General features: G+C 41.3%; 1 protein-coding gene across 2 annotated transcripts in view; it reads left to right on the top strand.

Moving 5' to 3' along the window:
• The window catches only part of LOC111954048 (adhesion G protein-coupled receptor L3), a 314128-nt gene that overhangs the window by 31184 nt on the left and 257717 nt on the right, over nucleotides 1–25227 (top strand). For both annotated transcript variants that reach the window (XM_023973590.1, XM_023973557.1), the window contains exon 2: nucleotides 5073–5153. The gene's annotated coding sequence lies outside the window, so the exon portion shown is untranslated. The remainder of the gene's footprint in view (nucleotides 1–5072; nucleotides 5154–25227) is intronic.

Here is a 25227-nt window from a genome sequence, read left to right as displayed (position 1 = left end):
CATTCATGGAGGTCTAGGCCCACCTCTTGTTTTCAGGAATTGCATGTCTGTCGTTTTATATAGGCTGCAATGAGAAATGCAACTCAGTTTGCAGACTCGTTTTTGGAAACCATGAAGTTTGTATGAATAAATGGCAAGTATTAATAGATTTGATGGACAAAACTACCACGGCATCTCGACTCCATAGTATGGATACACAATGTCAATTGAGCTCTTTGTGTGGTATCCACTCTCTCCAAGCTGGTCCTATTCATACCCAGGACACTTCAATCACAATGCATTTTCTCTACATTAACATTGTCCATATAGCCTCTGGCTGTGTTCTGGCCTGTAACAACCCATGAGTTGAGAGACTTTGTCCAGCCGTTACGGCGTTTTGTCGCTAATGTGTCGCTAGTAACGCCACACTAGTAACGTGTGTGTGTGTGTTTGTTTGTGTGTGTGTTTCGGTCGGCGACAGTGGCTTAGTGAGCCCTYTCCTGTGACTTCCCGTCCTCTCTCTCGCTCTCAGCACATTCTCCACTCAGCTGACAAAGTAAGCCGCTCTTTGATGAGCTCCGGGGACCGCGACTGCCTCGCCTTTTGTGTACGACACAGGCCGTCACCCTGCATTAGTCAGCCATTAGTCAATTGTTAGCAGTGGTGGAAAAAGTACTCCATTGTCATATTTGAGTAAAGATAATAGAAAATGACTCGAGTATAAGTCTCCCAGTAAAATCCTACTTGAGAAACAGTCTAAAGGTATTTGGTTTTAAATATACTTAAGTATCAAAAGTAAAAGGTGTATAAATCATTTCAAATTCCATATTAAGCAAACCAGATGGCACCATTTTCTAGTTTGTATTTTAACTATAGCCAGGGTTACGCTCCAACACTCAGACATTTACAAACAAAGCTTGTGTTCAGTGAGTCCACAAGATCAGACGCAGTAGAGATGACCAGGGATGTTCTCTCTTTCCCTGTCCTGCTAAGCGTTCAAAATGTAACGAGTACTTTTGGGAAAATGTATGGAGTAAAACTATTTAAGTAAAAATACTTGAAAGTACTACTTATGTACTTTACACCACAGGTTGTTCGTCATTAGTCATTCGTTAGCCATTAGCCACTAGTCAGTCATTAGTCGGTAAACGTGTGCTCTTTCTAGTTAAAATTTAATTTTTTGCAGAATGTATATGGGCCTGTTAGGAATGTTGATGTGATAACCCTTCGATTAGGCTATGTGCCTCTAGTGCTGTAAAACCTAGATTGAAGCAGCTATAGTTGGCTGTATGAATGGACTGTAAACTCTGTATAGTCTGCTAAAAGCTAGATAAAAGCACTTACAGCAGAATATATGAATTGTTTCGGTATTGTGCACTAAATGCCTGTTGAATGGACTTGGGTTTTGCAGCACATGGTATAGATTAACCTTTTATGTGTGTCGCATTGTGAWGACTTTTAAGGTCCGCTATCTCGGGTTGTACAATAGCTGTTTCCTTGGATGCAATCATGGTATGAATCAAACCTGAGGCCACACTCGATGCCTGTTCATTTGCTGTACCCTCAATGCACTGAAACTGATATGACAACAAATGGTRGACTTTTTGAAAGAAAGTGACGTTTCAGTTAATGACGTTTCTTTGGTTGATGTTGATTTGAACCTTGATGAACCTAGATGAAAAGCGGCTCGGGCAGCGATCTTTTAGGTMTCTCCTTAGTTTGGTATTCTCAACTAAAATGTTGCTTTCCGGATGCGTTACTCTGTAGTCAGCACGACAATGATATAAATGTGTATTCTCCTGTGAAGGCTCCCCGCAGTAATACAACAGTGTCTCAGACACCTGTAAGTGCCTCATGAAAGGCACATTTGTCTCTGTTTCACAACCCTTTGAAGAGGTTTTAGAAGCTCCTATCCCTGGTCGCCACCACCACTTCTGCCCCGATGAAAGTAGTGGAAGGAATCCAATATCTGGCTGAGAAAACACCTCAATGTGTAGCTCAGACAGAGAAGGATAAGAAAAAGAGAGGGTAAAGTGTTCTTACGAAGAACAAAACAGAAACATTGGTATAAAGATCCATTAAATCTGCATTTGGAGCGTCAATGTCACTTGTGCTTCTACACCTGCATTGCTTGCTGATTGGGGTTTTAGGCTGGGTTTCTGTACAGCACTTCGAGATATTAGCTGGTGTACGAAGGGCTATATAAAATAAACTTGATTTGATTTGTGCGCTGGAGTTTATCTTCATGATTGTACACAGTTGTTATCTAGATGTGTATAAGAGTTGTGCGCTGGAGTTTATCTTCATGATTGTACACAGTTGTTCTCCATGACACTAAGCGTGCAAGTTAAACCATTTTCAATTTAGATGTTCACTCCAATGTGAACATAATGCTTTGTAATTCGGCTAGTTTCCACTGTGCAAAACTCTTGCTTGGGGGGATTGGTGCAATATGGCTGGTGCAAAAGGTTCTTCAAACCCCAATGGACCTTCAAATAACTGACAGATGCTATGTCTGTCTGACCACCAGCCTGGTTCTCCAGATATTGACATATGGTGTCTGTCAATCTAAACAACCTCCGATTTGTTTGGACGTAATGAATAATGTACGCGATGAGGCACACACGTTACTGGTTAGGAAAAAACATTGGGCCAGACAATGTGTAGACGGTCTAGACCAGCGGTTCCCAAACTAGGGTTCGCAACCATAGATTTGAATTATTATAAAAGATATATATAAATATATWTATWTTATTTKTATATATCTTGTCTTTATCTCAAAATCATTGTAATGTGGTTAACCTTAAACATCTAAATGAAAATTATTCAAATCTAAATCAAACCAGAGTGCCCTTCGATTGTGGGAACAGGCTGCACTTGACCGMTGCGCTTGAGTCAGAATCAAAGAGAATACTTCCTCAGAGCATTAAAACTCATGGTACATTTCGCCAGCTCATATCTGTGTGAAGCTGGATTCAGCAGTGTTCTCGTCTGCATTAGTGCCGCTTTCAAAACCACTGGGAATTCGGAACTGGGAACTCCAAAATCTCCAACTTCCGATTTCAGTGTGTTCAAGACAACTGGGAACTCTGGGGGGGGGGGGGGGGATGACCTTTCAAAAATCATTTTGAAATGTCATCCAACTCTGCATTCCAACTCTGGAACTCAGGCCTCTTGTATTTTTCCGAGTTCCCAGTTGTCTTGAAAGCACCGTAAAACCAAATATCAATCCAGGTTGGATGTGACCGCAGAGAAATGTGCACTGTTGACCACGCCCCCTGACTTTGAGAAGCGCCGATGCGACATACATCAAGCACACCATCTCATTAGTGGTGGTGAGAAGATACATTATGTCAGACTAATTTACAATTGACCGTCATTGACTGTCATAGCCCCACATTAAAAGTATGTGATRGTGAATTAAGACAATCAGAATACTGTTAAAWWTMTTTTGCAATTGACTGCCATAGCCCCAAATAAAGTTAGCATTGGCTGTTAARTACATKCTTTTTTTTCACAAGGTTGGGGTCTTGAGAATTTTCAGATATCAAAATGGGGCTGTGGACGAAAGGTTTTGGAACCCCTGGTCTAGATGGTAATTTGTAGTACAGGCTGTCCGTGTCATCGGTACAACATTTTGATATTAAAATTAAGCAAATCAAACGGAAGTGTGATTTAGTGAGTGTTGTTGCTATGAACCTTTCAGATTGGTTCATTTTTAAAACGCAGACTGTGACAGCTGTTGACATGTTACATTGATTGGTCTGAGCAGGTATTTTCTATACATTCTATACATTCTATAGCATGCGTAATATAACAGGTCAAAGATGCCAGTTTGGTAATGCAGAATAAAACGAGGCATGAGAGAACTGCATTACTGCAATATAGTACTTCCATGAGGTTTGTAGTATTGCTTTGTTGATGTAGGCTAGGATACAATCTTGTATATATTTGYTCAGATAAGACCACACAATCAGTCTACACTTCTGTTCAAGCAAATTGYAGTGAAATTGCATTTATCATTTGATTTAGTGCTTATTCAACCCCTCGTTTGATTTTGGATTTAACCCTTTGTATGATTTACTATTCCGATCCAGATGTGTGGACTTCAGCTGCCGTCTGCATACATTTAGTGTTTGCGACGTGGATGACATTTCATCAAGATAATTTTTAAGGGAATGCATTTCACAGCTCCTTTTGCTGCCACAAACAATAACATCATTACAGGGAGAGGATGACAACGCATGTTTTGGCGCTTGCTGGTCTCACACACACACACACACACACACAAAGAAACCATTGGAGTGTGTATTTTATTTTTTCAATTACGCACATTTCTGTAGAATTAATTATAGGGGAGTTGTCGTAAATCATATTAATTCAGCTGTAATTAAACTCGGCCTCTTCACCTCTGAAGCATTTTCAAAAGGTGAAAGGAAAGAAAGATCGAAAGAGAGAATGAGAGGGGAAGAGAAATGGAACGAGCAAAACAAAGGGATGAAGAGGGAAAGCAAACGCGAGAGACGGATTGATACAAAGACGGCGAGAGAGAAAATGGAGCAAGGGGGTGAGGTGTGTGTGTGTATATAGATATATTCAGCAAAAAAAGGTAAATGGTGGAAAGATAAAGCGGTCATCAAAATGCTGATGTCGTATGGGGATATTTACTGCAGAGTGTTAATGCAGTTTAAATCAGGCTCTTTGTCCGGCGGCCATCAGAAGGGCCCTGTTGGGTCCTAATAAATCAACCATTAAACGCTGATGTGACCTGAATAGCGCTTCATACATATATAATCAACACATCGCCAATACAGAGTGCACCCAGACCACTTCAAACATTTATGAGGATGCTGCTAAATAACTTGTAATGGTCAACTGAAGATGCACCAACAGTTAATATGCAGCTAAAATATACATGCAAATGATCATGTGTGTAATCATAACAAGTTGTAATGATGCCATTTTCAAAATGATTCTAATCCTCATCATCGTCATGGATTAAATCGATTCATTGTGTCGTGAATATCTTTTATTTATTTATTTTGCTCATCGGTCATTTTGGATTCTAACCGGTTTCTTTCTCTCTGTTCTAGGATGGGATATATGGTTCTAGACTCTGAGATGTGATCTACTGGATTTGTAAGGAGCTTTGACGAGAGAAGAATCACTCCCAGGTATGTGACAAGTCAATCCACTTCCTCGTCAGATCAAACAGTTGCGATTAGCATAAGACAATTCTCTGCACTGTTTCCTCAAACTCACTCCCAAACACAGATAGTCATGAACGCTTGAGTCAAAAAAAATAAAAAAAATTGGCTTGCTATCAAGTTACCCTCTTCAAGTGATTCAACCGACCTTGCAGAAATTCCAAAAAGTTTCCTTTGAAAGCATGAATATGCATCAGGGAAAGATTAAATACACATGCAGTCTCCTACACAGTATTCTAATGACGAGCATTCATTGGGTCCAATTTCACTTGTTTCCTTGTGTGCGATTTGATGAGTTGATGGTTATGGAAATGATCTATGATAGGTGCTCATTAACATATGCAAAACTACAGGACAGCCCCGGTAAGCAATGCCCCCTTGGCAATGGGAGAGTTTTCTGGTTGATAACCACGCACATCCAACAAGCATGTTTGGATTGCGCTCCCTGATGCAAATTATGTTTTCGGCGTAATCATGCAAAAGTGCAGCTGGCTTCCATTTTGCTGTGCCTCGAGTCTCTACCCCCCCCCACCCCACCCCCCCCCCCCAAAAAAAAAACTCTCCACCCGTACCTTATGCCTGTCTCCCCCCCACGAACGAACGAACACACACACAACCCATCACCCCTCCCCACCCATTACTGCAGGCTGTGCGTTTTCCAGTAAACGCCACCCCCCTCCTTGTTTACGTTTGCTTCTCGATCCTCTGGCCCCCCCCCGGCCCCCCCGGGTTGTTTCTTCTCTTTGCCACTCTAAGCGATTTCAGGCGAAGATATTGACGGCTCATCTGAAAAAAATGATTATCCAGGTCACCTGACATATCATCCGTTGTTGATGAAGTGACTTAATCGTAAGCCGTGGGATACGGCGGGCGGAATACGTTCTCAAAAGCGGTTTATAAATTCAGCAAAAGGTGGCATGTCACCTTTTTGAATAACTCCACACGGAATCACTCCAGGAGGTTTTGCAAGTTACAGTACATGGCACCCCGGCAGTCGAAAGGATTTGAATGGCATTTCCTCCTCAGCCGGGTTTTTCAGAAAACAGTGCAGGCGTTTATGCTAAGAGTGATAACCTGTTTTAATGTACAATAAATATGCATTAATGTCACAGCCAGTCCTTTCCTCTGCACAGTATGAAATTTAAGCAAGGGCAGGAGTCAAATCTAATTGGCATATTAGTCGCAAGGTGTCAATGAAGCTGAGGTGCATTTGAGTAACATAGGAGAACAGTGGGGTGTTTTCTTGAGTTGCACCTCACAGCCTCAGTTCGTCGGGACGTGGACTCTACAAGGTGTCAAACATTCCACAGGGATGGCCCATGTTGACGGCAATGCTTCCCACAGTTGTGTCAAGTTGGCAGGATGTCCTTTGGGTGGTGGAGCATTCTTGATACACACAGGAAACTGTTCAGCGTGAAAAACCCAGTGGCGTTGCAGTTCTTGACACACTCAAACCTGTGCGCCTGGCACCTAATACCATACCCTGTTCAAAAGCACTTACATCTTTTCTCTTGCCCATGTCTCAATTCTCTCAAGGCTTAAAAATCCTTCTTTAACATGTCTCTTCCCCTTCATCTACACTGGTTTAACAAGTGACCTTAAGGGATCATAGCTTTCACCTGGATTCACCTGGTCAGTCTGTCATGGAAAGAGCATGTGTTCCTAATGTTTTGTACACTCGGTGTATGTTGTATGGAAGGGCTTATGTTTGGATTGTATCTTAAAGCTAGCACATGTGTAATGGATGTTATCCTTGTACATTGCGTTCCTCCCCTCAGATATTTTCCTCATACCTTTTGAGGAGGAGGCTAGGACAGAGGGCATGAGGAAACAATTWAATACAACTGAGATGCACCCATATTTTTATTTAAATCTCTGGGACTTCAACTCCCCTGCTCTCTTTTCAGATCTATTGTAATGGTACGAACCTGCTGCTACCAAAAAAGGAGTGTAGGAGTGCATCTCACAAATGAACTACTATATTAGTTTTGACAGGTGTCAAAGGAACTTATATCCTTATATTACTACTTTCATTCCAAAACATCTTAACTCCCGATGTGGAATTAAGACCTTCATTTGATGCACCTTATATTGCCTAATGTGCGGTCACTTTGATTTAAGTCCAATCTGGCGGAAGGAGACATGATCGCCTAGGAGAGCGAGGTAGATACCATGCCGCGGGAACATGGAGGGGAGCCTTTGACTAGTCACCTCATACACCTTTCCCAGCATGCTTTGCATACCCATCTAGGTTACCATAGTGACAAGTGTAAGGTCTATTTGACCACAATGGGTTCTGATCACATGCACTCCTAGGTTTTGGTTTTGTTATCTTAAAGCAGTGCCATTTGTTTTGTTAGTTTGGCTCCACAGCCATGCTGTCTAGGTCTCACTGAACGACGCAGAGTAGTTTGAATGGAGTGATGTCTGCAACGTCCTCATTTGAATTCAACCTGAGGACGGTTTACTTTACAGGTCTTCTAGTGCTTTGGCTAACAAAATGACCTAACGTCACAAATGAGGAACATGTTGGTGTTCGACCTAAATGAGTGAAAAGCCACAAGTCATTTGATGCACTTTTMATATCTATAGCGGTGACTTTTTTGACATGTGGCACCACGACACTGTGAAATATATTTGCCCAGGCATGTTTWCGGTCACCTCTGCCCCAGCAGGTGGAGAGGTCCTCGCAGGGTGTGATACGCCCCCCCATTGCTTGTTTCTGGGCAAAAATGTCACGACCCCTTCCTTTCATTTCCATGATGCAAATTAGAATTGTCTGAAATTATATGCATGGGCATATTTTTTGTAGAYTTCAGCTTTTGTGAAAAATAATCAAAATACTATTAATTTAATAGAAGAATTCCTCAACATACTCAACTAATAGAAGGTGTATTCCTTGATTTAATTTTGTTTAAAAAGACCTTACCCATTTTTGTCTTTTTGTATGTATCACATTGRCTACATCCCAAATGGCATCCTATTCACTACATAGTGTACTTAGAAATCCTTGAACCTGTCTCCTCCCCTTCATCTACAATTGTATCTACTGATCTACTGATTTTGAAGTGGATTTAATAAATTCCATCAATAAGGGATCATAGCTTTCACCTGTATTCACCTGGTCAGTCTATCATGGAAAGAGCAGGTGTTCCTAGTGTTTTTTGTATACTCCGTRTATATGGAATAGGGTTCCATTTTGGAACCACCCAATGTCTTAATGTAGAGKATGTGTACATGCCTTGTCCTTGCTTGAATTCATTTTGTTTTCCTTTCTTATGCTCTAGTTGTACCACACTGCGTTCAACCTCTCCTTCACCCACATCTATCTCTCGCTCTTTCACCATCTTCCTTTTTTTTCTGTCCATCCCCCGTCTCTCTCTCCCTCCCTCTTTTTTCTGTCTCTTTCTGAAACATCTCCCCCCGTCCCTCTCTCCCCCCGGTCATGCTTGCTCAGCTCTTAGCCTGGCTGTGTCTGAGTGTCTACCTATGTCCCCCCGGCCTGCATATGCATACCGTGCTGTTTGCCTCGCTGCTGCTGCTGAGAGAAGGGAATCTCAGCTCCTTTCCCTCACCAGCTTACATAACCAACTCATACAGTATGGATGGTTTGTGGCCCATCGGTGGCACGTTGTCAGGGGGGATTATCATTATAACGATGGAGCATAATGTGGTGGGACGGCTAATTGCACGGTATGGACCAAATTGATTGAAACAAAGCCAATAATAACAATGTACACTACACGACCAGAATTATGTGGAAAACTTCTTGTCGAACATCTCATTCCAAAATCATGGGCATTAATATGGAGTTGGCCCTTCCTTTGCTTTAACAGCCTCCACTCTTCTGGGAAGGCTTTCCACTAGATGTTGGAACATTGCTGCGGGGACTTGCTTCCATTCAGCCACGAGCATTAGTGAGTTTGGGCACTGATGTTGGACGATTAGACCTGGCTCGCAGTTGGCATTCTAATTCATCCCAAAGGTGTTCGATGGGGTTGAGGTCAGGGCTCTGTGCAGGCCAGTCAAGTTCTTCCACACCAATCTCGACAAACCATTCTGTATGGACCTCGCTTTGTGCACGGGAGCATTGTCATACTGAAACAGGAAAGGGCCTTCCACAAAGTTGTCTAGAATGTCATTGTATGCTGTAGCGTTAAGCTTTCCCTTCACTGGAACTAAGGGGCTTAGCCCCAACCATGAAAAACAGCCCCATACCATTATTCCTCCTCCACCAAACTTTACAGTTGGCACTATGCATTAGGGCAGGTGGCGTTCTGGCATCCGCCAAACCCAGATTAGTCCGTGGGACTGCCAGATGGTGAAGCGTGAGAATGTGTTTCCACTGCTACAGAGTCCAGTAGTGGTGAGCTTTACACCATTCCAGTCGATGCTTGGCATTGCACATGGTGATCTTAGGCTTGTGTGTGCGGCTGCTCAGCCATGGAAACCCATTTCATGAAGCTCCCGGCGAACAGTTATTGTGCTGACGTTGCTTCAAGAGGCAGTTTGGAACTCTGTAGTGAGTATTGGCAGACTATTTTTACTCGGCTGTCCCATTCTGTGAGCTTGTGTGGCCTACCACTTCGCGGCTGAGCCGTTGTTGCTCATAGACGTTTCCACTTCACAATAACAGCACTTGCAGTTGACCGGAGGAGCTCTAGCAYGGCAGACATTTTACAAACTGACTTGTTGAAAAGGTGGTATCCTATGACGGTGCCACGTTGAAAGTCACTGAGCTCTTCAGTAAGGCCATTCTACTGCCAGTGTTTTTGTCTATGGAGATTGCATGACTGTGATCGATTTTATACACTTGTCAGCAATGTGTGTGGCTTAAATAGCCAAATCCACTTTTTTTAACGGGTGTCCACATACTTATATGTAGCGTATATCACCTGTTTGAAAGAAAATGCATGGGACTTTCATGGTTGAATCATGAAATGATTTTCTCTGAGACAAACTGGAATGGAGTCATCAGCCTGGAGATGACTGTGGGGTGTTCAAGAAGGGTTGACTACCCCCCTCTGTCACATGCTGCATCCTCAATCCCAGAGGACCGTGCAGTGTGCAGAAGGTTCCACTTGGCTTGATTGGTCGGCCCGGAAGCCGCACCCCCTGCCATGTCGCCTCCGACGCATGACGAGTAGGGAGGGAGGGAACAAATTGGCAAAGTGAAGTCGGATTAAGGCCAGGGGGGCTTGCGATAGACACACTTCCTGTCCAAGTTTACTTGTACATCAYTCTACAGAAACAGGGGATCCTGCCCTTTCTGGCAACTTACTATTATGGCGAAAGGGGATATTATATTGTGACTTACAGTAGGCCTATTTCTGGGGGCCTCTCCCTAATGCAGAGCCTAGATCATGTACTCTAATGTAAACTAACAGCTAGAATGTGTTGATGCAGATTAAAGAGAACTGCCAGTCATACCACAGGGCCTGTTGGATATCGTATGATATGACTGAGGAATCTCAACCAGCACCACCCTGTGGTTTATACTGTTTTCATATATGTGCATACCGACTACCATTGAGGAGCTKCAAAAATGTAAGCAGATATTGAACAATGGCAGGCGGTATGAGTCGTTCTGGCTCMGACAGGGCTTACTTCTTAATTACGGGGTATTTGAAACTCATACATCAGAGTATGTTGCAAAGATATACGGTTAGCTGGAAAGAGTCCCCTGAAGTACCTCATTTTCCAGTGTAATTGATGGATTTCACCTACAGAGATTTAGACGACTCTTAGGAGATTTTGCGTTTCTCCTTTTTCGTGGTCACAAATGCCTTTCACTGCTCCTTCTAAAGCTTCGACTAGGTGCGAGAGCAGTCACTGAGCAGTTTCTGTTTGAAGTGTTTGAAGCCGGCTTACTGGGAGTGATGATCATTTGAGGACATTACGGGGAGGAGTGGAGCAGATTACAGTTGGGCTTTTTATAGAGGGATCACTTAATCTTGTCCTTTTTAGCTCACTCATTAGTTCCTTCTTCTCCCAAGGCGATGCTCACCAAATGCTCGCAAAACCCTCCTTCCTGTTGGATGGCAGACCGTTAGACTGTCAGTTAACCAAATGGGACTTCCTCTGCCGCCMCCTCACCGACCGCCACTTTGGCTCAAGGGGCTTTAGTGTGGTCGTAGTCAGTCTCGCTCTGGAAAGGTATGCAAAGGGCTGTATAGGAGTGAAAGAGTCAAGGCACACGCCCTCCTATGTTGTCAGGCAGGTTGTCGCTGAGATCGTCATGTTTTTTTCTTKTTTTCGTCCCTTCCCTTCCCTCAGGCTCACACCTGTGAAATGAGGTGTCCCTTTGTGCCCGTCTGACTGAGAACTCAGGGTAGTGGCTACATAACAACCAGCGCACACGCAGAGGTAATCAGAAGTTGACAAATGGGAAGGGCTGCGTTTTGAGGGGCAGGTTTCTCCGGTCTCCTCACTGGTCCAATTTGGGCATGGGGTACAGTGGAAATTATCCCAGTATCAACATGGGGACATTAAAACTTCTTAACTGTGACAGGTGGAAGCAGCAAAARGCATGTAAGTGAAGAAAAATAGACCCCATCTAGAAAGCAAAGCGGCACCATCTTGTCAGTRATAGCCTAACCAAACCCTGCTCGCAGAATGATTCAGGACCACTTTGAATAGCCCAAATATCGTCCCTTTTCTGTGGTTTTCTGGAGACTAACGAAAGCGCCGTTCTCCCCAGCCTGGCGTATAGGGGGCCCTCTCAGGTCCGATTGAACGAGTCTGCCCTGTAACGGGTGGCTCTAAACCGTGGACAGACACGGAACTCCGCCGCAATCTGTTTCAGCCATTCCTGCGATTTATTTACCGCCGCGGCCCTCGCAATAAAGACCCGAATTTATGGCATACTTTTTAATTAGAAATAATGTCTTGTAGAGTTTATGTGATGTACGGCTTAATCAATATATAGACTGTGGCAAGACCGGATGACGGACGACACTTGACAGCTCGCGGAGGAGCCTAACTTAACACTTTGTGTTTCAGAGAAATATGTTGTTTACAGAGTAAGGAAAGTAMATTCTCTCTCTCTTTCTCTCCCTCGTCTCTCYACAATCCACCAACATTTTCGTACAGATCGTAATTTCCTCCAGATTGAATCAGGCTCCCTTGTCACTCTGTATTTACCCAAACTATTATTTTACCACGGAGAGCCCCACTGTGCTGGTTATCACTGTTGTATATGTTTAAATAGCAGGAAAGCTGGAGGTTGGTTTTAGTGAATATGAACTGACAGATCAAGAGAGGAATGAAACTCAAGTGGGTATTGTATGAATCTCTCCCTCTCTGTAAACTAAGGAAGAGAGGGAAACTATAGGCCCATTRAATTGAAACCGTTTAGATTCAATGGCTTTTGGTTTTTAAGTTCTTTTTTTAAATTTCACACAATACATATAGTTTGATTGTTTAAACACAGGAAAATAGGCAGTTGCTTTTAGAATGTGCTAGAAGTAGAATGCCACATCACCCACCCTAACCCATAACTATTTGGACAAAAGGGTAACCATAGTTAATGTTTGTCCAAGCTAAATTCATGGCTACGTCTACCAACATTGCATTAGTATGTTTAGATTAATATTATACATTACAACTGCTAGCATCTCGCATGTCTTTACGCCACTCACACTAATACTCATGATCACTACAATTAGCATGTTATAGATGACATATTAACATTTAACAACATACATTTCAGCAATGTTTAAAGAGTAACATATTATCATTACACTACATTAGATGTTTAGATGACATTTATCATGACACTACATTAGTATGTTTAGATGACATATTATCATTACACTACATTAGATGGTTTAGATGACATATTATCATGACACTACATTAGTCCATGTTTAGATGACATATTATCATTAACACTAACATTTAGTATGTTTATGATGACATATTATCATTACACTAATTAGCCATGTTTAGATGACATATTATCATGAACACTCGCATTAGTCAGTGTTTAGATGAGACTAAATATTATAATTACACTACATTAGATGTTTAGATGACATATTATCATAACACTACATTAGTATGTTTAGATGTACATATTATCATTACACACTACATTAGTATGTTTAGATGACATTTATACATGATACACTACATTAGTATGTTTAGATGACATATTATCATGACTACATTAGATGTTTAGATGACATATTATCATTACACTACATTAGTAAGTTTAGATGACATAATTATCATTACACTACATTATATGCAATGTTTAGATATGAAATATTATCATTAAATGAACTACCAAAATTAATAATGTTTGAATAGATTGAACAATATTAATCATAGACACATAAAAAAAAAAAATTAGTTAATGATTTAGAAATGACTAGATTGACCATGACACTAAACATAGTATGATTTAGAGTGACATATTATACAATAGACAACTAAAAACATTAAGTAATGTTAGATGAACATATAATAATATATGACACTATCACACATTAGTATGTATTAGAATGACATATTATCATTTACTATACACACCTCATTAGATAGCATGATTTAGAATGATCAGAGTCTAATCATGTACACAACTAAAACATGAATTCTTATGCAGGTCTGTTAACATTAGTAGATGTTTTTATTGACTGACATATGGTGTAATAAAGGTACAGCCTTTGGTACAGTTATGTAATTGATTTTTAGAATGACAAGAATTTATCTATGAACATCTCTTCTGTTCTTTTCTGTATATCATAGTATAGTTTTTTCACGAAGATGACATAGTTTATCTATCTAGAACTCGTTTCAAATACATTATGTATGCATATTTAGTTGTATGACTAGACTATCAATTACATCCTACAAATTAGTCTATGTATAAATGACAATTATTATCATTACAACTACATTAGTATGTTTATTATATGACAGATTATCAATTGACCTCAAACAATTAAAGTATTTTAGCTCCCTAACATTTTACTGTACTTAAATCTGCAGTAGATAACCGCACAACCAAATTCACTTAGAAATGTGTGTTATAGACCTGTCATTCTCATTGAAAGTAAATCTAAGAAGCGGTAYATCTGTTTTATGTGCTTGTGAGCTTTTATTTCTKTGCTTCCCGTTCTTAASTTTSGTCTTTGCGTCTTTTACTTTTGGTTTTGTACACCAGCTGYAAATGCAATATTGCCGGCAAATATATTTCAGAGGTTTAGATGGTACATTGYTTCTCTTTACACTACACTTGCTTGTTTTGTCATATAAACTGAAATGAAGTAACTATAAGAGTTTTCACAACCTTGAAATGGCTTTGCCATTTCTGCATTGTGCATCTTTAACATTTTACATACAGGATACAGGAATCACATGTACATGATTCATGTTCACATGCAGTCTCAAACAAATAAATGACAGATTATATTGCCATGTTATGTTTTAGGGTACAAAGTTAATATAAGCAAAAAGATGTCAAAGCTTCTGGACATAAATCTCAAGCTTTTCAATTCCGCTTTCAGTGTGTTGTCCTGAGGTGGTTACAAGGTCAGATCTGAAGGTTGTTTGTTTATGGAATGGGAGTTAGCGGATTTACCATTTACGGAATGAGCTTTTCTTTTTTAATGTACGGCTTGTCTTTTTATATTTCTCTACAAATATTTCTCTGTCCCCTGCCCCTAATCATTGAAATTTTATAAAAAKCGTGAATACCACATCGCTTTTGGCGTGTGTTGTGCAAAACTAGGAATGGTGTCTTTGGGAAAGAATTAAGATGTAAGGACGAGAGGTGACAGCCAGTGAATCACATGCGTACAATGGTGAGTTGCTAACAACACAACTGCGCTAATCAGATAGATTGAGGGAGTCTCTGAGGAGCTGAAAGGCTATTGTCTCATTGTCTCTGCTATACTCATTTAATGAGTAAATGAATAACAAAATCATCTCCATCAGAAAATGTATGGAGAATGTCTGTGCATGCACGCACACACCATGTCACCAAGAGTATTGCACACGTGGACCACCTAACATCATTGACTCACTAATGGATATGAAAATGTGATTCTCTCACTCGTTCGCGCATAAGACCCTCCATTCTCATTGATTAGTGTTGCGTACACTTCTCAGGGCTGGTAGAGACTCCAATAATGATTTCATGCTTTGTCTTCACAGACCAGTGAGTTAAATGGCCAAGAATGCTACGCTACCTGACCTTAGTCAATGGTTAACTGTTATCAGGCGATTCAAAGCATCCGGAATCTGTCACAACTGACCCTCCCCGACATCTTGACCCACGTCCGCTTCCTTGCTCCCTAGGCCCATTTTTTTTCTCCCTCTCTGAGCTTATCTGAGTACTTTGCGTACCCCGAGCGTATAGATAAGAAGTATTGGGCCGTCCTCCCATTCATCATGATCCTCTAATGCCCCAAAATACCCAGAATCGTATTTCCTWGGCCACAGGTGGGCCCGTGTTGCAACGTTGCGGCCACACAGCGGCTCTCCCCAAAGCAAACACAGACATTTAGTCACTCYCCGGCGCTTTTGTGTACTCTGAGGGTGTCGACCGAGCGGCGATAATACCCGATACGGCTATGGTACACACGGCTAATCCGTCAACTGTTGTACAACACACCACTGTCAGGTACGCAGCTTTGGACGAGATTAACTGTGAAGTCCAGGTATTACTCACATGTAGTTTTTTCCCCTTCACCGTTTCTGACAGACATGTGTAGCGTGTATGGGAAATAGCCCAGATTTCCAAAGCAAATTCTCCAGTTTAGTACAAAGGACAGGTGTTGCCAACCGCACCAAATGTGGCTAAAAGCAAAGCTTACGGCTGCCCAGTTTCAAAGTATTTTTGTGAGGGGARTTCTTGAGTAGAAAGAAGCTTGGGCAGACATTTTTTTTAGAAGACGCAGTTGCATGCCAGAGTAGGCTACCAGTACTGCCCCCGAAACCATAACTGGGCCTGTTCACAAGAATAAGGTCACAACTGSCTGTGAACTTTTTGCCTCGCACTTAATTAGAAATTAGAACGCCATGTGACCCTGAGGATGTGCTCCATGGGTAGAATAATGAGAGCGAGCGAGAGAATGCTAAATTATGCATTGTACGTCTTTATGCGTTTTTAAACTCACAAAAAATGTAAATACTGCATTTACATACCGGTATGCTAGCTTGGATTATGAGGCCCTTTGCTCCACCAGGAGCTGAAAAGGAATAAGTCGAATTGGGTTTTGCTTATTGAAGTTTTCCCTCAGGGTGTAATGTGAGATGTCTGCTCATAAACATACTGTACAGTTTGTACTTCTTAACTGCTCTTGCAGGTCACAGGGCAGCAGACAGTTAGGTGAGGTAGTTCTCTGCTCTAGTACACACACGTCCCTTGATACAGTGTGGCAGGCCCCGGTGAATCATTCCCCTCCGTCACAGGTGGGGGAAATACAACTGTGCTATTGGCAGTCTGAACATGGCTCATAGCCTAGTGCTCAGCAAGGTGTTTGGATCTGGTGGAAATTCAATGTTTATGTGACGGGTGGGAGAAAGACATGGATCAATCGATTGAGAAGGAAGAGGAAAACATTGACTCTTAGGGGAAGTTAAGAAAAGACAAGATACTGTATGTATGGACAATACATGAGACGGGAGTATACAGGAAGCAAAATGTATTTTCAGAGATTTTTCAGTGTTTTTGTCTGTGTGCTTTTGCGCACGTCTAAGTCTTGTTTATTTTCTCGCAATTGTGTACGTCTGCGGGGTGCGACGTCTGGGCGCTCTCTGTGTTTGTGTTCGTGGAAGTCTGTGTTGTGTGGGAAGAGTCCGCGAGGCCCTTTTGATGAAAGGCTGATTGCCGGGGCAACGGGAGGCCTCTGTGTTTGCAGCAGATGTTTCCTGTCCCTGTCAGCGACTCCGGTTAACGGTATCCTTATTTAACCGCTCTCTGCTAATGGCCCTCGCCCGGTGTCGGATACCCGGATGGCTTTCCTCCTCCTCGTATTTGCAGGCCGTGGGATGGAAGGCGAACAGGAGGGGATATCACGTTCCACTGTGACGTTCCCTTCATTGTGTGGCTCTGCAAAATACTGGCCAAAATGTCCCTTTTACGGTAATTGGGGTGTGAAAGTGACACTCGCTTGCCTATTGTCTCGGTATCTGATCCTGGAATGCATTCAGACCGCACTAGTAGAGCAAGAGAGAGAGAGAGAGATATGGGAGGGAAAAAGTGACAGAGGGAGTATGTGGTGAAGAGGGGAATTCAGAATAGAGATTTCTGAGAGATGTCAGATAATGATTCTGTGGCTGAGTAACATGTGGACAAAGGAGGGAAATTGACAGAGTAATTATACATAGACAGAAATAACATTACTGTTATAGAGAAAGGGTGGTTGAGTTGGAGAGGCTCCAGAGAAAGCAACGGTATACAGTTGTAGCAGACCGTTGGATTCTGCAAAAACTGAAAGAGAGAGATGAGTGAGTGTATTTGACAGCTATAACCAGACTAGGTCCAGCTCTTTATACAAKGTACACGAGATGATTGAGAGATTCAGAGGGCCTAATTGTGCCACACCATCTGCCCACACTAGGAAACACGCCAAGCATGTGACACCTTCCAACAGGCTCGGAGACGAGCAGATGTGTCCGTCTGTCTGTCTTTTTGTCCGGTATYGTTGTATAATTGTGTGTACGTCTCTATATTTTAAGTATGTTTGCGTACGCGCATGAGTAACGTAACGCTAGAGGATGCGCTTTGAAATCCCCAGTGGGCAGACATTCCAAACTGACACTGAAATATCAGTCTGTCATCCAGTCCAATCTAGGCATGGTTGACACTTAAATTATTTATTTTTTAATTGGAAATGCCCAACCAAAAGTAGGAAGAAGAAGATGTTGAATTTCTGAGAAAAAGCAATGACGACCCAAGCTTCCCTTGTTTTCCACCCTCCTTGCTCGAACTGTGCTGAACTTGAAAGGGCTACGTGTAAGAGATAATAGCATTGGTTACATTCATCAAATTACCACAATCTCTTTACTTACAGGTCTGAAGGTGATATTATCKACCTGAAAGCTTACTCCATTGTCTTACTGAAGGGATGGCACCCGATTAGGTAATAAGGAAATTGCATTTGCATGGCAAATGACCGAGAACTATCCTGACTCTGGCTATGCCAGCATTTCCATTTAGTTTCTGCACCCTCTGTTTAATTGTTATTATCAAGAGTATTAAAGGGTGTTTTCTCAATGTCATTTCATCCGCAATTGCATTAGGCACCTCCATAATGATGCAATTATATAATTAAGCAATAAGTCACGAGGGGGTGTGGTATTTGGCCAATATACCTTGGCTAAGGGCTGTTCTTCGGCGCAACGCGGAGTGCCTGGATACAGTCCTTAGCCGTGGTATATTGGCCGTATACCACAAACTCCTGAGGTGCCTCATTGCTATTATAAACTGGTTACCAATGTAATTAGAACAGTGAACATATGTTTGTTGTTGTCATACCTGTGGTATACAGTCTGATATGCCATGGCTTTCTGCATTCAGGGCTCATAATATAGAGGATAACATTTCAATCAGTATCCCCAACTGCTCTTGTGGTGCTTCCGCCTGCAAAATGGCTGTGTTATGATGTGTTTTAGCTAATGTGAATGTGTTGAGTAAATGCTCAATGAACTTAATGTATTTGTTCATAAAACACTTTTTTTAAATGGCTTTTGTATATTTTCTCTATACAAGTTAATTGAGTTGTCCTCAGTGGGAACACATTTAAGGACTTTATTCGTAGTTATCAGCTACCTTATCTTCTGCTAGWGCATTTACATAAAATCCCTGTTAATATCTGTTGGTTTTCCAAGCCACTAAATATGACAATAGAGTAATGGATTGTTAATTTACTTGCCCGACAGCAATGTGTGTTGGTGCCAATCATATRCTATTTTAAATATGAAATAAACATTAGTAGCTCATCTGGTTCAAACATTTGGAAAATATTTATTGACTCTCAGTATATAAATCGAAATGGACTATGAGCTGATAAACACTTAWACAGTATCATATCAATTCTCTACTCTCTTCTTTGCACAAAACAAATAATGACAAGACAGGCTCCAAAAAGCTGCCTCAATTTGTTGATGTTTAATGACAGATTAAAACACATCCCACCCCTCACTCTCGCTCTGTGTCTCACTCTCTCTCGTGTTTGGCCACAGTAAGAAAGGGACGTTGGCATTCGCCWCATCCTGCGTACTCATGTACCCAAGTCCCTCTCATAATTATTATTCAGTGGATGCATTGGTTGGCACAAGGACAACACGTTGCATAATTTATGCAAGACCATCATACATTTTTGATAAACGTGCCCAGCCCCATTCTTGTGCTTTGAACTAAATAGATAAGCTATGGCCGGACATAAAATGTAGGCGGAGGAATGAAAGATGTTGTTTTTTATCTTTATCTAAACTTTGAACCAGTGTTCACTTTATATATTAGTAGTTTCCATAAGGGGCCAAAATYAAATGTATTTCATGTGCATACTTCTGCATTGCCTGCCATTGACATAATAATGCAATGCTACGGAGAGACGCAGGGATGAAGGTTTTACAGCGTTAAGCATATCCCCCCCATTTTGAAGGTGTTAAATACATTCCCAGGTATGCCGTTGATGCAGATGAGGTAGATGTGTTAAGGTAGAGGGGTCTTCCCTGGAGAACCACCTCGGGGCCTTTGCTCGGTACTTGGAAGGTATTTTCAGTGCAGTGCACAAAGTAAGATGTCCTCAGAGAGAGAAGGTAGGCGCTGACGTTATTATCCGGTATCCCAGGACGTTGCCGGCCTATTTATACCAACCTTAATGAAGAAAAAGCGGTGTAAATAGCTTCTCTTTAGTGCCTAGCCACGTCCAACGGGAGCTGTGTGGTCTGTTTCACTTTGCATTCCACTCCAGTGAAATTCCAAGTCATAAACCTGTTTTTCCACTGCGTTGTCCATCGGTAGGGATATCGCACACCAGCCGTGTGCAACTGCCAGACCATTGCAATGCATTTATGGCTGCCAGAACCAGGAAAGTGCAAGTCATGACCACACCGCAGTGTTTACTGAAACACTGGAATATTGGCTTTGTGCTCTTCCATTTCTAAACAGAGAGGATTTAATGGACAAGGGGGGAACCATTCCCAACTACCCTTCCACTCCAGAGGTAAACGATACTAGTAAATGACAAGTCCCACTAATGAGCTTTTTGGCTCCTATCGCTGTCCCTCTGTCTCCGGTGTTGTGAGGAACGTAAAATAAACAAGATACCTTTTCTTCCATTATTAAATGAGACGTGGATATTCCATTCCGCTGCCAACCCCCATTTAAATCTCCGGAAAGAAGGTTTCTTTGATTACATTATATTGAAATGGAGCATTCTTTGAAATGTTCTTCTGAATAATACATTGTAAGAGATGTTATACATTGAACAATGATAAACATTTCAGTTCGGGAATGCAATTAGCTGACTTTCTGGCTTGGCAACATTAAACTACTGCATATATCTTTATTTACTTTAGTTTTGTACATTTTTCCCGCTAACACTTTAAGTGATAAAGTGTTGCACTTTTAACTTGTTCAAATATTTACACTTTAAATGTGTTAACACTTTACAACTAGCTAAGTAGTACCTAGTTACAGCAAAAAGCTGATACTAGCGACATCAACATAATCATAACTGCTTGCTTCATTTGTTTATGCATGCGTCCTAATTCCAAACTAGTTTCTTATTTTGCTCTCCCATCTGCAATCATTCCTATTCATACAGAGCTCATCTGATTTAAGATCTGTTCTTTCTCCATGCTGCTCGAGCATTTCCATTTAGGCCAGCTGTTCATCATAGTGGAACAGATCAATACACTTCCCAGAGAGACTTATTTGCTTGGTAACCGTTGTTTGGTCTGAAAAATATGCCGGCCTATGGAGCATCAGAAAAAGGCGGACATTGCTTGATTACTGTTCTGTTGACCCTAACTTGAGATTGAAATTCATTTGAGGATGAGCTCTGATTGAATAGAAATGGTGCAGCGTTGTAGAGGCATGGCCTATGGCTGTTTTTCTTCTGCATAATGAACATTGTGAAGGCAATGTTGTAGAAATGCTGCAGGACTGATGCAATACTTCACTGTTTATGAATAACCACAGAACAACATTTCAGTCCCACATAGACATACTGTACAGTACCAGTCAAAGGTTTGGACACCGTTTTCTTTATTTCTACTATTTTCTACATTGTACAATAATAGTGAAGACATCGAAACTAAGAAATAACACATATGGAATCATATGTAACCAAAAAAGTGGTTACAAAACAAATAAATATATTTAAAATTCTTCAAAGTAACCACCCTTTGCCTTGATGACAGCGTTGGATACTCTTGGTATTCTCTCAACCAGCTTCACCTGGAATGCTTTTCCAACAGTTTTGAAGGAGTTCCCACATATGCTGAGCACTTGTTGGCTGCTTTTCCTTCACTCTGCGGTCCAACTCATCCCAAACCATCTCAATTGGATTGAGGTCGGTTGATTGTGGAGGCCAGGTCATCTGATGCAGCACTCCATCACTCTCCTTCTTGGTCAAATAGCCCTTACACAGCCTGGAGGTGTGTTGGGTCATTGTACTGTTGAAAATGCTAGTCCCACTAAGCGCAAACCAGATGGGATGGCATATCGCTGCAGAATGCTGTGGTAGCCATGCTGGTTAAGTGTGCCTTGAATTCTAAATAAATCACCCCCACACCATCACATCACCACCTCTGTGCTTCACGGTGGGAATTACACATGCAGAGATCATCCGTTCACCTACTCTGAATCTCACAATGACGGTTGGAACCAAAAATGACACATTTGAACTCATCTAAATAAAGATTTRCACCGGTCTAATGCCCATTGCTCGTGTTTCTTGGCCCAAYCAAGTCTCTTCTTATTATTGGTGTCCTTTAGTAGTGGATTCTTTGCAGCAATTTGACCCTGAAGGCCTGATTCACGCAGTCTCCTCTGAACAGTTGAAGTCTGTTACTTGAACTCTCTGAAGCATTTATTTGGGCTGCAATTTCTGAGGCTGGTAACTCTAATGAACTTATCCTCTGCAGCAGATGTAACTCTGGGTCTTCCTTTGCTGTGGCGGTCCTCATGAGAGCCAGTTTCATCACAGCGCTTGATGTTTTTTTGCGAGTACACTTGAAGAAACGTTCAAAGTTCTTGAAATGTTCCGTATTGACTGACCTTCATGTCTTAGTAATGATGGACTGTCGTTTCTCTTTGTTTATTTAAGCTGTTCTTGCCATAATATGGACTTAGTCTTTTACTAAATAGGGCTATCTTCTGTATACCACCCCTACCTTGTCACAACACAACTGATTGGCTCAAACGCATTAAGAAGGAAGGAAATTCCACAAATGTACTTTTAACAAGGCACACCTGTTAATTGAAATGCATTCCAGGTGACTTCCTCATGAAGCTGGTTGAGAGAATGCCAAGAGTGTGCAAACATGTCATCAAGGCAAAGGCTACATTGAAGAATGTCAAATATAAAATATAGTTTGATTTGTTTAACACTTTTTTGGTTACTACATGATTCCATATGTGTGATTTAATAGTTTTGATGTCTTCACTATTATTCTACAATGTCAAAAATAGTAAAAATAAAGAAAAATCCTTCAATGAGTAGGTGTGTCCAAACTTTTGACTTGTACGGTTGTTCTACATAAAGTATTGCTTGAGCTTGTCTTTAACAGCTGCTGTTGCCAGATGTTTTCGGTCATAAAAATTGATATGCTGATGCAGCAAAAATAAACTAGTGGGCTTTGAATGTATACAAATTAACGGGAAATAATGTTTTTTTTCTAGGATGGTGTGATTTGTTTTCCCATTGACTCCATGCCGTCCATTGTGATGTCAGCGTTCAGTTTAAAGTGATCCTTTGGGGTTTTGGCAATGATGCCCTTTGTCTACTTCCCCAGTCAGATTAACTTGTGGATACCATTTTTATGTCTCTGTAGACTTCCAGTCATTGRGCTAATGCTAATTAGCATTGACTCACGAAACTACATCTAACTTCCTTCATACTGGACACCGAGATATAAAAATGGTATCCACAAGTTCATCTGACTCCGGGGAAGTAGATAAAGGGCCTAATTGTCAAAATCCTGAAGTATCCCTTTAAGTATTTATTACAATCCATACTAGAGCAGATGCTAAGACAGTGATGAAATATCCTGAATACACAACTATCTTTCTCGGGGGACTTTAAATTCAAAATAAAGTGAAATGATGTAGCCCCTGCAGTCACACACCCGTACACTTGACAATTTCATGAGTTTTGTGTGACTTTTCATGTGTTCAGACCTCATAAGTAGATATTAAATCACATGGATGTGAGAGATAAAAAAAATAAAAAAAATCCACATGAATAGGAAATCATTTCCTCCATCTTTAATATTAATTTGCTATTGAGGCATATAGCCAATACATATCTACACAGCCGATAACATGGAACTCATGGACTCATCTTAAAATGTGAATATTTTYAGTTCTGAAAACATCTGACAACCTTGATTTGGGAGTGAACTATCACTTTAAGACAGTAGTTGGGGGTACGGCCTATTCCTTTGTTCAAAAGAGAAATAAATAGTTAACAACTTAACAATAAGGACGGGTGGCGGAAACAAATATTATCACATTTCCTTGTCTCACAGTGCCACATGGCACAAAGCAACTTACTTGCCCATTTTTGTTAATTAGCATAACACTAGCAACTGCCGTAAACTGATTCCTTTGTCTAACTTTTTAAAAGGAGTGGTAGAGTGTGATAATGTGGAGTGTGAGAGCATTGCTGGAAATGGATATAAAGACCATATGTAGTTCCATGTTCCATGTAGCTCCAAACTTATTTCCAGTGTATTAGTGCTGCAAACTGCTTAGTGTTAAGTGCTTCATTTTTCATACTTGTATGGGATCCATGTTATGCATAATTCATYTGTGGATGGGRCTGACTCTGGAGGTACCTTAGATAAATATTTAAACACCAAAGTACCCACTACAATGTGACAGGCGGGCCCCACATTCTACCAGACACATCTCTGGCACTCCGGCACTCCCTCCTATTCACTACACAGTGCAGAACTTCACACACAGGGATAGAGCAGAGCAGGCCTGCCTTTGTGAGTTCAATTCGTCCAGTTTAGTCAATGTGGGAGATAGGCTTTTTCTTCTTCTCATAACTTCAGTGTATTTGTGTGGCGACGCTCTTGGTTATGCAACCCTATTATTTCCTTGCGATAAGCATGTTATTGACAAGTCAATTAAATCCACAAATAAATGGAAACAACGATTATTTAGCCTGTGTCCTCCATCTAGTCCACCTTCATCCAAATATCCAATTTGTCCAAACATCCCGATGTCACGAAGTTGCATTAACCTCTCCGACACATATTTTTCGAAGGGAGACTGTTGTTGTAGTTTTTATTTGTGTTACAGACATCCCGCTAAGATAATTATAGACAATGGTTAGAAATGCATAAAAATGTAGTTTTTTGTTGTTGTTGCCATTTGTCTTCCGCATGGCACAACAGAGGTTAAAACCATTGATCCAACATCCATCCATCCATCCAGGGAGTGAATAGGCTAGACAGGGTGGTTTTGGCACTGAAGACTGGAGAAGAGGAYCATTGGTTTTCGGGCCCCCTCTCTTCAAACTGATATCCTCATTTAAAACATCCCAGTGAAAGATAGAGGAGATGAATAGAAGGAGGGAATGTTACCATCGTCAATCACCCGTAGCAACACGATAACTCTGGAGCGTCAAAGCATGACATCCTTGATTCCCGAATCCCAATGAGATGATGGCACCATTTACAGATTCAGCTAATATTTATTTCGAAATGATCATTTCCTGATTTGTCTCATTCAGATCTCCTTCTTGCTTGGCATTGTGGCTCCTTTTATTTCACCCCTGCTATTTATTATTTTAATGATGCCCAGTCTGAATGTTTGCACTGAATTACACAAATTTGCCTTGGACTA

The sequence above is a fragment of the Salvelinus sp. IW2-2015 genome, linkage group LG3 (assembly GCF_002910315.2).
Source record: "Salvelinus sp. IW2-2015 linkage group LG3, ASM291031v2, whole genome shotgun sequence".
Lineage (NCBI taxonomy): Eukaryota > Metazoa > Chordata > Actinopteri > Salmoniformes > Salmonidae > Salvelinus > Salvelinus sp. IW2-2015.
This window is presented reverse-complemented; position numbering and strand designations above follow the sequence as displayed.